Source organism: Vanessa atalanta, chromosome 29, assembly GCF_905147765.1.
Source record: "Vanessa atalanta chromosome 29, ilVanAtal1.2, whole genome shotgun sequence".
Lineage (NCBI taxonomy): Eukaryota > Metazoa > Arthropoda > Insecta > Lepidoptera > Nymphalidae > Vanessa > Vanessa atalanta.
In genome coordinates this window covers 616,708-634,544 of record NC_061899.1, presented here as the reverse complement: position 1 = coordinate 634,544, position 17,837 = coordinate 616,708, and the positions used below count along the sequence as shown (strand labels likewise).

Genomic DNA, 17,837 nt, shown 5'->3' with positions numbered 1-17,837 from the left:
TACGTCTACGATGTTCTATCTCGTGTGAGACGTGTCTTAATTAGTAAGACATAAATATACCAAGTATTGATTTTTATAAATATTTATAACTATAACATTCAAACAGTAATTAAGTACTAATTAGACAAAAATAAAAGAAGGTCATTTATATATACTAAAAATTAAATTGTACTTAAAATTGAACCTTTAGGAACACTATGTATTTTAAAGACTATAAATGAAGTTTAAGTTCTTTAACTCGAGTATAAAGCAAAGAGATCAAGAACTTAAACTTAACCTTTAACAGCATATTTTTTAGCTTATGTGAAAGCGTGTTAATGAGCGAATAATCCACTACTAACGATTAAAATATGAAATTCGTAAAAAGCGAAGAATATTGATTTGAATCGGCATTGATCTACGCGTCCAAGGCTTTCAGTTTAAACTATGTATCGAATTTAATTTCATTACAAAATCCCAAGCTTACAAACGATAGTTCGACAATTTCCGAGATCTAATTTTATTATTTTCATACTGGTAATCTTCAGATAGTATCCAGCTTCAGATCCCCTCCGGAACTTGGGAATTATTTGCGTAAGAAAACCAGCGTTTAATTTATGATGTATTTTTGAAACGTCAAGGGTTCGTGATATTTTGTTGTTTTAAGATTTTCTCATAAATTCCAATGCGTTTGGTAGAAATATACAGCTAGATGAACTTTTTACTCATTTTCATGTTCATGAGCCTATATTGGTTCGGATAACAATTCAAATAATATAAAAATAATGTTTTTGTTTACCTTTTGCTGGTCATACTTTCAAACCTCCCATATCTTTTAGCGCCTTTGTACCTTACAAACGATTCTATATGAGGTACAATCCTGTATAAACCTAGTACAATCGAAAGGAAGTCATTAAAATTAATTATTGTGTATCTAGTGTTCAACTTCACACAGTTCGTAATTTGTGTCTAAAATCTCGTGTTGGGCTATGAAGGAATATTGCAAGGAAACTTCCTCAAGTGTATCTAACAAACCCCATTGGAGGAACGTTACCAAAAATAAGCTTCATTGCTCCTCAAAAGCAGACCCTAACTCTGCATTGTCCATATGATAGCAAATCGTCGCCAACTTTTAAATAATCTTTCCATCGCCGATACGCCATCAAGCAAAATGATATGTCTCAGGATACACACACACTTGGCGCTGGAATATTTTGTGCTGGTACCTGCCAAGACGGGCTTGGTGATACGTAGACACTTTGATTAGTTTTGCCTCCATTGTCAGTAAATTGTGTAAGATCTATGTAATGTTTATTCGATAATAAAACAACGAGATTAATCTCTCGTGTGTAAATAATAATTTTAGTCAATATGACGTTATAAAAACCTTATCAATATGGGACGTTGTGAAATATTGTGTAATAATATCGTATTTGTTTATTGGTTGTATTTAAAATATAATTTAATCGTTATAATTATATGTATTTATGATCTTTCTTGGTGGCTTTGTGCAAGCCCAGGGTAGGTACCACCATCAGATATTCTACCGCCAAACAGCGATACTTAGTACTGTTGAGTTCCGGTTTGAAGGGTATAATCAAATATTACAATCTTTTTGAGTCTAACATTATAGTGTAACAGCCATGTTCTTTTACGCGGTTTACAGTAGAATGAACTGGGTGATATCGTCACGTAAGGAAAGCGTTATGACTCCTTCCCCTGTCTTTCTTTTTCTGTCTCTTTCTATTGGTTACGGTTTTATGTGGCATTATTTTTTTATTGTCAAAATGAATTATTCGTGATAACAATTTTATTTATTGTCATTTTAATATTATCAAACATTGTTAATTTATTTTATTGTGTCTTTTATTTAATACATAATAAATTGTGAAAGTAACTTTGTTTCAATCGGATGTCCCACGACCCTTTTTTTTTTTAATAATACGTCGAATGGTTGTGGTAATTTGATGATCGGTCATTCGCACAATAAATAAATAAAATAATGTTAATGTACCCGCGCTAGAGGTTCTACTTAATTAAAAAATAGTTTTATTTAATTTGCAAGCAAATAAATATTTCTACAAGTATTTAAAACGTGAATAAGACATTCGTGGATAATGTCGAAATATCGAGCTCCGCCAAATAAAAAATATGGTAAATATCCCGTTTTGAATACTTGTAGTTATAAAAATAACCGTGTTAATTTTAAATTTTATATAAATAAATATTTGTAAGATAATAATTATTATGAACAATGTATTTTCTTTACACCTGTCACACTCAGTAACAAATTTAAACTTTCACAATGTGTATTTGTAATAAAATAAACATTGTAAAATTAGATAAGGCGTGAAGTTATCTGTGTCGAGCGCATGACACTTAATTATATGTAATATTCGATGAAAAACCGGCTTCGCTCAAAAAAATAATAAAAACTAAACAAATATAAATATACTACCTATCGTATTACGAAATTATTATTTGGAAGAAACTTTCCGAACGCACCCGAAAACGTCAAACATGGCCGCATGACGCAATGACATGAATTGTCATTGAATTTCATGGATTTAATATAGAAATATCTCGATTATACGGATTTTGTGGATATATGTTATCGACTAAAAATCATTATTTTTTAACGATATATAATCGTGGATAGGTTTCGATCGGGTCTATCGTAGATCTGCACGATATTATTAATATAGATATATATTAAGCCGAGATGGCCCGTGGTTAGAAAGCGTACATCTTAACCGTTGGTTGCGGGTACAAACCTAAGCCAACACAGATTAAATAAAAGGAACTACAGGAAAAGACATAGGTTACTTTTTTTTAATTCATCCCTCGATTTGGTAAAATGGAGGTGATGTTTTGTGTGCTATAGGTAAGGTTTTATAAAATGTATTGCATGCGATTTGCTAATAACTCAGCCATATTGTGCACTAAGAGTTTATGATTAATATATCTTTATTTATAATACAACACTATTGCACTTAACTTCTTATTTCCACTTCAATTTTACTCCCAAAGTTCCGATGACAGTTTTGTCGACGTTCAAAACGCCATTTTCGCAAATCCATAGTGAATATCATAGATTAATCGAGCTCTCGACCAATGATATCGCGTCAATTTGCTGTCAAATGTTGTTTATTTGGCTTTTCTTCTATTTTGGTTGGAATATAATATATATAAATATGAGTATTACAAACATGTACTACAGTATTATTATTATTAATAATTTGCGCACAGCACGCCAAATTACATTTATAAGAAATTTTTTGACACCTTGTCTAACAGTATTGATATTTATGTAGGAATTTCAAGTGTTTATTTATAATAAACTATTCCTTATAGTACCACGAAATAATGTAGCTTTCAATCGTTGAAAGAATTTTTGTTTATCCATTTCAAACAATCAAATCTGTTGAAACACTTGGACCTTGGAGTAGTAGCAAAAAGCTTCATTAAAAGTATAACGCCTCGCCTTATTGCCTCCACTGGTGACAGGAAGGCTGGTTCGTTTTTTGCCCAGAGGATCGGAATTGCGATTAAACAGGGAAACGCTACTAGGAATCTTGCCACCATTCCACGCAGTCATGATTTGTTCAGTTTTTAATTCATATTTGTATATATTTAAGAACTTTTTCAATGATACCTTATAAGTGTAGGTTTTCGTAGGTATTTCAATTTTTATTTTTTAAATAAGCTTCACCTCCTGTTACTTCGAACGATTGTAGCTTTTGATCGCTGAAATATTTTTTGAAATCGGTTCAGTTTTGAGTTTATCCATAACAAACAAATTTGACTGAGTCTGTATTTTCCAATAGGTACAACGTTGGTTTTCAAATCTAGAGCTGACAGGTATCTTCTTCTTTGACGACCTCCGTGATCGAGTAGTGTGTACACCGGTTTTCATGGGTACGCTACTTCAAGGTCCCGGGTTCAATTCCCGGCCGAGTCGATGTAGAAAAAGTTCAATAGTTTTTTATGTTGTCTTGGGTCTGGATGTTTTGTTGTACCGTCGTTACTTCTGATTTTCCATAACAAAAGTGCTTTAGCTACTTTCAATGGGATCAGAGTAATGTATGTGATGTTATCCAATATTTATTTATTTATTATTTATTATCTTCTAGGCAAGCGTGCTACATCGTAGACCGAATCGATGTTTAACATCAGGCAAGACAGCAAATCAAATCTGTTTGTAATATAAGTGTTCTCTATCATCTAACAGGCGTCTCGTGCTGTCCTCTTTTACATCAAGGTGAATTCAGTGCAATCCTGACTCCACCTTATCGTTTCTTATCAAAAGCACACATCGTGATTACAAATAGAAGAGGTAAATATTTAATTTTCAGAAGTCACAACAGTGATAATACCTGTGGCTTTGTTTTGACGATTCGCGCTACTTAACTTGTTCAACGGAACAGTAGGTAAATATATTTTAATTAGGTCGTATATGCTGTTTGGAAATCCCCCCGATTACCCTCGACCGATTTTATTATCCAAAGAAATAAATATTACCTTTAGTTATTATGTTTGTTACATTACATTTTATACATAACCAGCCTGTAAATTTCCCGCTGCTGGGCTAAGGCCTCCTCTTCATTGGGGAGAAGGTTAGGAGCATATTCCACGATGCTGCTCCAATGCAGGGTGGTGGAATACACATGTGTACATTACTTTGGAAATCTCTAAAATTATCAGTGCATGTGCATGTATTATACATATAAACCTTGGTATTAATTTCACCTATCTATTAAACAAAACCGCATCAAAATCCGTTGTGTACTTTTAAAGATCTAAGCATACATAGGGACAGACAGCGGTAAGCGACTTTGTTTTATACTATGTAATGATGATATGGATAAAAACAAAACACTTCAGTTCCTTTGTTTTTTCGTTTGTTTGTTTCATGGTAATGAAACGATCGCCTCCAGGCCAATCAAATTGTTGGAAAAAAAATCCAGTAAAGTATTCATTCAAAGTTTGAACTTTTCAAAACGGTGCTAGGTTTTATACAGTCAATATAAAAAGCTAGTATATTAAATAAAGATTTTATCTTTTGATTAACTTAGTATTATAGATCCATGAGCAAGGTCGATGGCAGCCGTTTTCTGATATATAACCGTCTTTCGCAACTGGCTGCGAACAATAGTTGCCATGGCGGCCGAAAGGTATATACTGAACATCATCTAAAACTTGCTCAGTATTTTTTAAATTAAACCAACTATTGCCAACCGCATTTGCTGCTTTGGTATATGGGGGGCTATTTCAAAATACTTTTTCGAGGACGGCTCCTCTTAAAGTCTCGGCAAAATCAATAAATCGACTTTTAACGACCATTCAAAAGTGCTTGTAAAAGCCTACTTGAATAAATAATAATTTGATTTGATAAATGTCATCCGTTTTTTTTTGCATTGGGGCCCAAAAAAGCTTGATGTGCCACGCCACAGATAACATATAAGTGTTTTGGGAAATCATTTTTACTTTTTCATAAAGGTAGGTGGACGAGCACCTGATTATAAGTGGTCACCCGTTGACATTAGCGCTGTTTAATATATTAACCATTCCTTACATCACCAATGCTCCACCAACCTTGCGAGCTACTGGCTCACCCCACCCAAAACCGGAACTCAACAATAATAAGTTATGTTACTTGCTTACTAAACTAACAAAGAAAACAAAACTAGAAACTTGACAAATGAATTCATATTGAACTATTCCAGAGGTCCAGTATGCAAGTCGATTGGCCGAGATGCCTTGTCAACGAAGGCGCCCCCTTCCCCTTAAGAATTTTAGTTAAACTGTTTTTTTAATTTGGCATGTATTTATCTGTACTATTATTGCCATTCAAAATTGATCTTTATGTATATGACAGTAAGTATGCTTTTGACTATTCGGTTCAATATTCAATCTTTACGAACGAACTGACCTTGGATAATGTTAGACAGTTTTACACATTGTTACTAAGATGAATGCGGTAGACCGACGAATCAATTTATCAATAGGGGGGGTTTTCCGTGACGCACTCTTTTGATGCTAATTAGGTGTATTCCAAAGACTTCTAATAGCTATTGTTAAATTATTTCCTATTATATACATTACATTGACAACATGTAATTTTCCCACTGCTGGGCCAAGGCTAAGGTTTGGAGCAAGTTCCACGAATATGGAGCATACTCCAATGCGGTTTGTTGGATGCATATGTGGCAGAATTTCTTTGATATTAGACACATGCAGGTTTCCTCGCGATGTTTTCCTTCACCGCCGAGAACGAGATGAATTATAAACACAAATTAAGCACATGAAAATTCAGTTGTGCTTGCCTGGATTTGAACCCGCAATCATCGGCCACTTTTAATGGATATATTATATATGTAAATTGTATTTAACTAATATAACTTTGTATTTTAAATGTTGGAAAAGAGTAACTATGTACTGTGTTTCTTGCCAATTCTTCTCGATAGAATCTACATTCCGAACCGGTGGTAGCTTTACTCAATATAGTTGTGTGATATGAAAATTCAAAAGTGCTTCTAGATTAATGGCCTACTTGAATAAAGTATATTTTGATTCTGGCAAATACAAATGCTGTCTGTTGGTTACGCTTTTACGTTACGGCTTTACAGGTTAACTAGTCGTCGCCCGCGGTTATACGTGCTTATTGATTGTCAATATTTAGAACTAAACTAAACCAATGTATGGATTACAAAAAAAATAAAATAAAGACCCGCTGAGTTTCTTTCGCCGGTTCTTCTCAGGTCAGGGTGTTTCCTTTTCCGAACCGGTGGTAGTGTTTAATTTGACTATCAATAAGTAAGTGTAATGCTTCTATATTTAATAAAGGAATTTGAGTTGAGTTTGAGTTGGCAATGAAAAAAAAATTGGAGTGTCTGTTTGTAATATTAAAATAACCGCTTTTTACTAAATAATATGTACACGGTACATACATGTATTAAATAAATGAACTTAAATAAATTAATTAAAATAGGACACGGGGGTAAGGCTTGTGAGAATATGAAATAGTTGTTAGCGTGTATGTGTACAGCTGTCTGACGGTCGGCCGGTGCATCGGCGCACGCGCCGATCGGCGACGCGGACGTAGCTACGAATGAACAATGGATACTGCGGATGGATGGGCTGCGGCCGATCTATCAATTCACTACTAACGATCGATGTTTGCGTGTCCGCTTTACATATAAGTTAAATCGTATATATTGTTATATTTATTACAATATGTATTTTTTTTATTAATATAATTATGTAACATTATATACCAAATATGTTTTTTTTATTTAATTTTGTCTGTCTGTCTGTTTGTTCCGGCTAATCTCTGTAGCGGTTAGCCCGAGTTTGAAGGGACTTTCACTAGCAGATAGCTGATGTTATAAGGAGTAACTTAGGCTACATATAAAATAAGAATAAAGTCACGTTGCAATGTCCAAATACTGTCCAGTACAGCGCGCAACCCTCGGCGTGTCACCACTCCGCCGTCACGTCGGGTGCCTGTCACCATAATATCACAAAAGCTGCCTAATACAGAATTAATAAGTTGATAGCTTGCCGAGTGCTACCAATTTGTACCGGGAGATGTTCCCAAATCGTTGAGTAGCTACTGCCAGCATAATCTTAAACGCTAAGCAAATACTACGAGACTTCGGACAGTTCCATATTTTAACAGATGCCCAACTTGGTGGTAGGGCTTTGTGCAAGCCCGTCTGGGTAGGTACCACCCACTCATCAGATAATCTACCGCCAAATAACAGTACTCTGTATCGTTGTGTTCCGGTTAGAAGGGTGACTGAGCCAGTGTAATCACAGGCACAAGGGACATAACATATTAGTTACCAAGGTTGGTGGCACATTGGTGATGTAAGGAATGGTTAATATTTCTTACAGTGCCATTGTCTATGGGCGGTGGTGACCTCTTACGATCGGGTGGCCCATATGCTCATCCGCTAACCAATGCCATAAAAAAGAACCTCGTGTATGAGAGAATATGCAAACGGAGAAGAGTTGAAATTAAAAATCACCAGTACCTTCGGAACTTATAAAAGTGACCCATTCGTGCTAAATCGCGTGAAAGACAATATCCGTAAACGTACCGAACTGCGTATCACACGAGAAGGAGCTCACTTTGAACGTTCGTTTAAGTTAGTGTAGTTATGTAGGTAAATAGGTAGTTTAAAGTTTGTCAGTCGTTGTAAATAAGTATGATTCCATTTTTAAATACGCCGGAAATACCATGATAGTTAAAAAAGTTCTTATTATTTTTTGTCCCAAATTCACATAATTTACCTAGTCAACAAATTTGTTGCCCAGATGAGGGAAATATCTTGGTATTTTTGCCTGTTATTTATCCTAAGCGAGGATTAAAGGATAACTAAATGTACCTAGGTAGGTATGCCTTGCCTTTTTTGTATCGACAGCGCAGTTATTTCAGTTATTTCCACAGTATAATGTTGTATGGCATCCTACTCTGGGGTAATGAAGCTGACATTTATACCATTTTTGTACTGCAGAAGAGGGCTATTCGTGCAATTTATAACCTGGGCCCAAAAGATTCGTTAAGAGGTAAATTTAAAGAAATTAAAATAATGACGATTTTCCCAGAAATTGTGACGTACATTCTATTAACACTAGGAACAAGAATAAACTTGTTACTCCAAGTACCCGATTACACAGGGTAAGTAATTCTTTTTTGGGGCAATGTATACGTTTTTACAACAGGATCCCAGAAAACGTTCAAAATTATTCAATTATAAAATTCAAAAGAATCGTTAAAGAGCGTTTGTGTGCTGAAGGATATTACAACACTATTTACTTTTTAGTTGACTGCACACCTTGGGAATGAAATGATCGCCTCCAGGCTGTTTCAAATAACTAAAATATAATTATTATTGTACATGCAAAATGGTTCTTTCGCCGGTTCTTCTCAGGTCCGAGGTGCTAAATTCCGAATCGGTGGTAGATTTTTGACAATCAATAAGCAAGTGTTAACACTTCTATATTGAATAAAGATTTTTGACTTTGACTAGGGTGTCCACACGACGCGTAATTTATTACATAGATTTTGGTTAACTTTACTTACAAGTTTATTAATATTTATGTTATATGTATTTTCGTTTTGTCATATATGATAGTCAAATACCACGTCCTTAAATATTGATAGTATTCAAACAGTCATTCTGTATATCTCCGTAAAACAAAGGCTAAATATAATATTGTATTGTGAATCGTGAACGACATACATATTTACTGTATATTTTGAAAGACAAAAATATGTCAGCTGTTCAAATAAGTCTTTTACTCATAGTGTGTATAGCGAATGTTATTTGTATATATGTTGTAGACTGTAAAAGATGGGAACGCGTCGAAGAATATAGTGACCACTAAGTCAACGCACTAGTAAAGTTATATTAGTTTTGGTTAGGGTATCAAGCGTGTGTTACGCACACCGAGATAATAAAGGCTCGGCCTTTTATAACAAACTTCGTTGGGGGAACTATTCACTCAATATAACGCCTATTTATGGACGCTAAAATATTTCAGACTAGCTTAACATCTCAGAATTCACTATTATTAATTTAATAATCAAACAGTTATTAATCATTAAAATAATTGAGGCGAGATGACCCAGTCAGCCGAGATGGCCCAGTGGTTAGAACGTGTTCATTTCAATAGATGATTTCGGGTTCAAACCCAGGCTGGCACCACTGAATTTTCATGTGCTCAATTTGTGTTTATAATTCATCTCGTGCTCTAGTTAGTATCGTACGGTTATGCAATGGCAGCGTTGCCTTTGTAATCGTCAGAATGACTGGCCGTTTTGTAATTTATGAAGAGATTCGGTACCAAGATAAAAAAGTTAAACTTTCCTCGATATGTCTTCGCATGTTTATATATAGATACTAGCTACCGGCCCTGACCTTTGTTTAGTTATATGTCTAGACTTTAGATAGACTATCAAAGAACGCGTCGAAAAAACACGCACACTTGTGACGTGACGTTCGGCGAGACACGCACACAGAGATAATAAAGCTGGCACATTAATTTTAGTTCATTTGTAGTTCAACTCTTATCAAGATGTTTAAATTATCTAAGGTCCTGACTTCTTACGTTTAAATAAAATAACGACGAATATCTTACGTGTATATCACGGTGAATTCACAGATTGATAAAATATGACCAAAAGATTTACTTAGAAGTATTTTTTATAATCTGTCGGGCCAAGTATTCCGGGTTTTGCTAATCTCCTATATATATAAAAGTTAAATGCCATTCAATGATTGATCACGAAATCTCAGAAAGCTCCACCCCTAAGGGAGTAAAACGGTGGTTGAAAGTTTGTGTTGTATAAATTTCGCGCGGATAAAGCCGCGGGTTCAACTAGTATATTATTTATATAATAATTTTCAAATTCATACGTTTTATTTTACTAATTTTGCGTACATTTCAGGTTCGCAACAACAACTTTACATGTAATATTTATTTCTAATTGAATCTAATGAGTTCTTGACGATGATTAAACTTGACACAGTTACGTGTCTTTATGAGACAAATGTTCTTATTCAACCTCTAAAAATATTTTGAAAATATCGTCCAAATAAGAAGAAGTCCATATGCTCATAATCCGGTGAGGCAGCAAACCATCACGACCGGGATGACTCCAGCCGCAGAACCAACATTATGTGCTTTCGGAGGCACGGGACTGAAAACACTTCCAATTTCGAGACTGCGCTGCTACTGAAAATTTTTCGACAGAAAAACTCTAGAATTTTTTATATACACGATCAGCAGTTTTCCGAGTTCCAAACGGTCCGACATATGTGTTTTCTAAAACTAAATTATATGAATTATCTGAGGACCGCGTGAGAAAATCAGTAGTTAGTGTTACCTACACATTTATTATTTTATACAAGAGAAATCTCTTTCGATACGAAGTTTCATAATGTTGAAGTCAATGACCTGGCACTTAATTGGGAGTTTAGCGCGCAACTTCATCGTTTTCATGACACCCTTTGCGCGCCAAATACGAAAGTAAGAGTTACGCTTTCACGGGAAACTATTGTACCGATTTTGATGGCATTTGGTATGAAGTTAGGTTAGGTAGTACCTTAACGACCAACACCGAAAATGCGTGCGAAGCGACGACCGACTCCTACAATTTTCATAACTATAATTTCAATAGACATACGTTTCATATAAGAGGAGTCCCCCGCGATTGTTACTTTTTATGTCACGACGGATAAACAGATTTATGATTAATTTTTTTGTTCAAGAGATTTTCAATTAATTAATATTAATGAAGTAAGACCACGATTCTTCACTCATATACGGTCTGTTAGTATCTATGCATAACCGTTATCAGCTGCAAATAAAAGGTCATTCATATTTGTCTAGATAGAGAAAATATATAATTATCTCATTCTGAACCTTCAAACTAATAATAGAGTCATATTTGCTTTCTTCGGAACATTTAATTTAATCATCGTCACGGAAATTTACAATTGCCATTAACCAGGGCCGGACCGTGAGTTTAGGGAGCCCTGGGCTAACACTACTTCGGTGCCCCACTTAAGACACACCTGTACGTAGACTTGAATTAAATTAATTGAATGGGTTTGATTAATTGCAGGATTCGCAGGGCTGCAAACCATACGATCTGTTTAATTTAATAGAATGATGGATTCTTTCGCATAATCGACTATTTTTTACATTAACTTGTCTTAGCTGGCCGCCCCTTGAATCCACGGGGCCCTGGGCTGAAGCCCAAAAAGCCATACGGTAGATCCGGCCCTGCCATTAACTGTGTAATGGCTTGTAAGGTCGCTTGAACATCAATGTAAGAGATATCGAAGATCAAGACACGAATCTGGTCAATAGAAATATATGGGGTTTTCCTGTCGAGAAAATCTGAGTAGCAGTTCTGAGTCTGGTACTTGAAAGGGTGTAAACTCCATTGCCTCGGAAATCACGTAGAGACATTGCTCCGACGCCTGAACTTTCCTGTTGTGGCGGATTTGCCGTCCCATCTCTTTATGAGATGGAGTTTCTCTTGAATTGTCACCGTGACTAAATTCGGTCACGAGGTTATCGTCGTCGTCATCATTAATTTATGCATCGGTATAGAATACTGGTATAGAATACTGAATATCGGTATAGAATTCTCGGTGCTCTAGGCCATCACTGATCATATCAGTTGTAATGGCTGATAGCTTATCATGACAGGGAAGGTTTATCGATAGAATATGGCATTAGGATGATATTAATGAGTTTCTTGAATAGATATAAAGATACGGAGCGAACATTAGATCGGAATACGGGTCATCTTTTGAGCTCTCAAATCACAATTATGACAGGAGAGGAATCTGTAGTATAGTAAGAGACTCAGAGGACTTTTTAAAGTATATTTTATTTTTCAACAATATTGTATTTAAAATGTAATTTTTCATATTTCTATTTGAAACGGCCTGGAGGCGTTCGTTTTATTCCCAAGTTTTTTTTTTTCATTCTAATTCTGCATCCTTTAACACACAAGCGTTTCTTAATATATTTTTTTGAATTTTGCGTTTGAATAATTTCGAGCGGTTTCTGGTTTATTTTTGTAAAAGCGTTTGCCCAACAAAATACTTGGTGGTGGGTGTGATGCGAGTTCGTCTGGGTGGTTTCCAATCTCATATATTCTCGCGCTAGACAGCAATATTCAGTGCTGTTAAGTTCCGGTTAGAACGGCGAGTGATCCAGTGTAACTACAGGCATAGTGTAACAACTTAGTACCTTACGTCGGTGGCGCATTGGCGACGTAAGGAATGGTTCATATTTGTTGTAGTCCCAATGTCTATGAGCAGTGGTGATCACTTACCATCAGATGGCCTATTAGCAGGTTCGCCATAATTATTAACCCTGTGTCGTCAAGCAATATTAGGATAAAGCCATTTTTGGTTTAAGTGTATGTATGTTTTTGGTGACCTTCGTTTTGTTTTTTCAAATCAGATAACACTGATAACATATAAATATATATATGTTGTTAAATTTCCTGTTTCACGATTCCTTGAATATCTCTTGAATGTCATGCAAATCATGATTACGTATAATTATTTATTTACGGATCGTCTTTTTGTACTTTGTTTTGTATGGTATTAAAAGTTTTGTTTTTGTTTTTTTTTTTTAAACGAGCAGCAGGCTCACCTTATGGAAAGTGATTACCACCGCCCATGGATCTGCAACACCAGGGGGGTTACAGGTGCGTTGCCAGCCTTTAAGAAATAAGTACGCTCTTTTCTTGTTCTTCTGTACTTTAGTTATATTATTTTGTAGTGATATATTTTTAGCAAGAAGATATAACGAGATGACGTCTATTTCTTAACCGAACTCAGATATGGACTATATATGGATATAGTCTACATTTATATTTTATGATTGTTTGGGAATAACTTCGTCATAGAAGGATTTGATAGAAAGGTGATTATTCCAAAATGATCCCATTTAAATTTCGTAAATCTGATGATGAGTTTGGAGAGGCAATGGAACTCTTCAATATGCCTGAAAATCAATCGGGACTGCTGCTATATTCCTGTTATATTATGTCTATTTTTTTGTTGTGATTTTTTTTTTATGACAAATCAGTTACAATTGACGATGATGTAATTTTTTTTCCATTATCATCTTTCTCACGTAGATTTGTCAGCGTTATATGAACGCCATTTTTTTCCTATGTTGATAAAATATTACAAATATACTGTTACCTACTGAGTGGTCCGGTTTCGTACGGATAAAATTCACCTTATTAAAGTTGATATTTCTAATGGTATTTTCGTTAGTGAACGTTTATGTCGCTAAAGGAGGTTGCTAGAAGGAGATGGTTGGTTTCAACTGAATTAGATCTATACTGTTGTGTAATATTACAAACATGAGAGTTTGTTATTTTTAGTGTCTATCTCACGATCTGTAAATCCGATTTATCTATGAATTAAGGCTAAAGACTATATCATAACATAGTATAAAACAAACTCCTTACCGCTGCCTGTCTGTTCTTGTGTATGCTTAGATCTTTAAAACTACACAACGGATTATGATGCAGTTTTTTTTTAATAGATTCAGTGATTATAGAGGAAGGTTTATATGTATAATAAATGTACAATATAGTATAGAAACACTGATAATTTTAGAAGTTTCTAATGTGACTTCGTAAATAAACACCTTTTTTGGCGCTAAAATCAAACTGTGGCTGAATCCTACCAGATAGATCAAAATAATGTACTACAGAATTGGACATCTTAAAAAGATCTACAAAAATAATACCCATTTTGTATCCTTTACTTTTTACGAGAAATAATGGCTTATTTTCGAAACGATTTTAAGCAAAAAGCATTAATCCTTATACAATTAAGTACCTTAAACACATTGTGAATTTAATACAAATCAATATGGCCATTTACAGCATGTAATTTAAATGAATATTTTCGAAGATTTAAAACGTAGGGACATATCGATTTGTATTATCTATGACTTTAAAACTATTAACGCTGTATATAAAGACATTCTTTAGTATATTTAGTATCAGCATTGCACCCGTGCGAAACCGGGGCGTGTCGCTATAAAATATATGGTATTGTTTGTTTTCCGCCAACCCGCATTGGAGCAGCGTGGTGGAATATGCTCCAAACCTTCTCCTGAAAGGGAGAGGAGGCCTTTAGCCCAGCAGTGGGAAAATTTACAGGCTGCAAATGCTAAAAAAAATGCTAATGTTTGTTTTCTCGCGTTATCCTCATATCGTCTTCTTTCTTATATAGTAAAGTACTTTTGGTTTTATATGACTTACGAAACTGTATGTTTAGTTTATTTTATTTATGTGTATTGTTATCTATCAACGTCGGTGGCACATCTAAACGACGTATCGCGACGGCAACAGTTCGTTTCGTCTTGGCTTTATGTCAGAAACATTCATCTTCACTTCACGTCGAATCATTCAAATCAAAATATACTTTGTTCAGGTAGGCTTTTACGAGCACTTTTGAATCGTCATTTAACAAACTATTTAAAGTAAAGCTACCACCGGTTTGGAATGTAGATTCTACCGAGAAGAACCGGCAAGAAACTCAGTAGTTACTCTTTTTCAACATATAAAAATACAGTCATGTTAGTTAAATACAATTATATTATGTTATGTCTCCTGCCTGGAAGTCAACAAGCATTAACTCCACGCTTTTTTATCATCATTATAATCTTGTATCGAATAATATGCCTTCTTTACCAATGTACTTTTTACAATTGACTTGAATCTATAAAACGGCAAAGTTACAAATGTCTGCAGAATTTTATTATAGAAGCGGATACCTTGCCCCAAGAATGATTTATTGACTTCGCGGAGTCGAAAACTTGGCGTTCTAAACTTACCCTTACTTCTTGTGCACTTACAATGATTATCACTGATTTTATCACAGTGATCAATGCCACTGTGAATGTACATAATATTGTTGTAAATATATTGTGACGCAACAGAGTATTCCTACTTTGTTAAAAACAGCCCGAAGAGAGTCTCTAACTCCAAGATTATAAATAGACCGGATTGCTCTCTTTTGGTAAAATAAAAACAAATTCAATATCTGCAGCGTTAGTAATATGCCATATGTCATAATACTGTGAAAATAACCAACATTTATTGTGTTGATGTTCTAATACTCTGGTCATCTATGTCAGAAATTCATGGTTCGTAATCAAATCGAATCAAAATATACTTTATTCAAGTAAGCTCTCAAAACTAATTGAATTTTAATATTAGAGTTTGTTAATTCGTTTGGTTTCGATATTCGATGTCGGAAAACTTCAAAGGAATCTTTCGTGCAATCAGATTTCCGCTCTAAATTTGTCTTATTAAGAAAATACGATACCGCGACGCTCCCACTTTAGATCAAGGACGGTCTCTGACGGCCGAATTTTGGAGACATTATGATATGACATTAATCCGTGATCTTCCAGGATAATGCAACGATATATCGCACGTTGATAAGAAATACTAACATATATATAATTAATTGAATATATGAGTCTCATTTTTAAATCAGAATATTCTATATACAAGTAGGCTCAAAAGCTCTTTTGAATCGTAATGTTACAGAGTTGGATTAAGAGCGCTTCTTTTTTTTTTTTTTTTTTAATATACAACATTCACGGGCTCACAGTTGCCCGTGCCTTTTTTTTACATTTTATTTTTATAAATTGTGGCGTTATTTTATATTTTTACTAAACACCAGCAGATCTACGCTGGACTTCGCGAGCTTGTCGTCTTCTTGGAAGACGTGGCCCACACTGACTTTTTTTTTTTAAGAGCGCTTCTCCCTGTTGCTTCTTCTCAGCTTCTGACATTTGTAAGCTTGTCTGTGTAACTGCAATACGTGTATATGCACAACAATTATAGTCAAGCCAATCGATATGAAGTGTCGTGATACTATTGCAAGGTTTATTTTCAATTATATAGAAAATAAAATTACATACGAATCATAATAAGTTACTGAAATATTTGTAATATTGGATATTAGCGATTCGCCCCGGCTTCGCACGGGTGCAATACTGATACTAAGTATACTACAGAATGTGTTACAAGATTCTGTTAGACAATACAAGCCGCTATGTTATATTACTAGAACTTGGCTGACACGCTACCGCGTGTCTAGATTGCTAAAATCGCTTCGAAAATAAGCCATTATTTGTCGTAAAAAGTAAAGGATAAAAAATGGTTAATCAAATGAAAAACTATCGCGGACTGTTTTGAAAACCTTTTTAAGGTGTGTTTTTATAATACTGTAGTACATTATTTTGATCTATCACGTAGGGTTCAGTCAGCGTTTGCAATGTAAGCGCAAAAATGTGTTTATTTACGACATCACTTCAGAAGCCTCTAAAATTATCAGTGTTTCTCTACTATATTGTGTATGTATTATACATATAAACCTTTCTATTGATTCAATCTATCTTTGAAAAAGAAAGTATTTTTTTAATTTTTAAGATCTGAGCATACATAGGGACAAACAGAGGTAAACGACTGTTATATACTATGTAATGATGATGATACACAGTTCATATATCAAAACGAAAACTTTGTGTAAAACATCAATTCCCATTGTCACTCATAGTAACCGTAAATTTTATTGTTCTTACGTTTTCTTGAGTAATTTTATTATAAACACTTGCCGCCATAACTTGTAGTCTATCTGTTGTATGATAAGACCACTGGTAGTCTAGTTGTAAAAGGCAAATAAATGATGACTTCATAAATGAATACAATAAAGTAAAGACAATAATGTTTGTTTTTATTTAAAGTACGTGGTAAGTTAGTAAGTAGTAAAGTACCTAATAAATGCGTGGTTTTGAACAAATCATAATACAAAATACAATTGAATTGAGAACCTTCTTCTTTGAAGCTAAAATTTATTGTCATAAAAAAAAAAAACTTGTTGAATAAGTTTAACTGACGTGTATGCGTGAGTGTTCCACGGCAGTCGAGACGTCCTCCCTCTGTGAGCGCTCGGCGCGGTATGTCAATTTGCGCAATGCGTTTCGATGTTGATACTTAATATTGAAAAAAAAATAAATAATGTATCGTAATTTAAAATAAAAAAAATTCTTCATCAACATTCATAGACTTAATCTTTCTAATTGCATAAGTATTTATTCGTTTATCAAAGTAGTTTTGTAGAAATAACATGAAGTTTGAAGCTTAATACAGGCAATCTGCTCGTTTATTTACTGTTTATAGAAACAACTTACAACTCATTTTTATAGGTGAAACAGCGTTCAATTTATACTGAAATGTAGACATTTTTGAAAAAATATATTTTTAACAAATAACTAATTAT

The 17,837-nt window shown here is 34.4% G+C and overlaps 1 protein-coding gene across 1 annotated transcript in view; it reads left to right on the top strand.

Annotated features, from left to right (window-relative positions):
- Positions 1 to 17,837, top strand: part of LOC125075034 (probable multidrug resistance-associated protein lethal(2)03659) — a 55,327-nt gene that overhangs the window by 11,919 nt on the left and 25,571 nt on the right. The gene's annotated exons all lie outside the window — the stretch shown is intronic.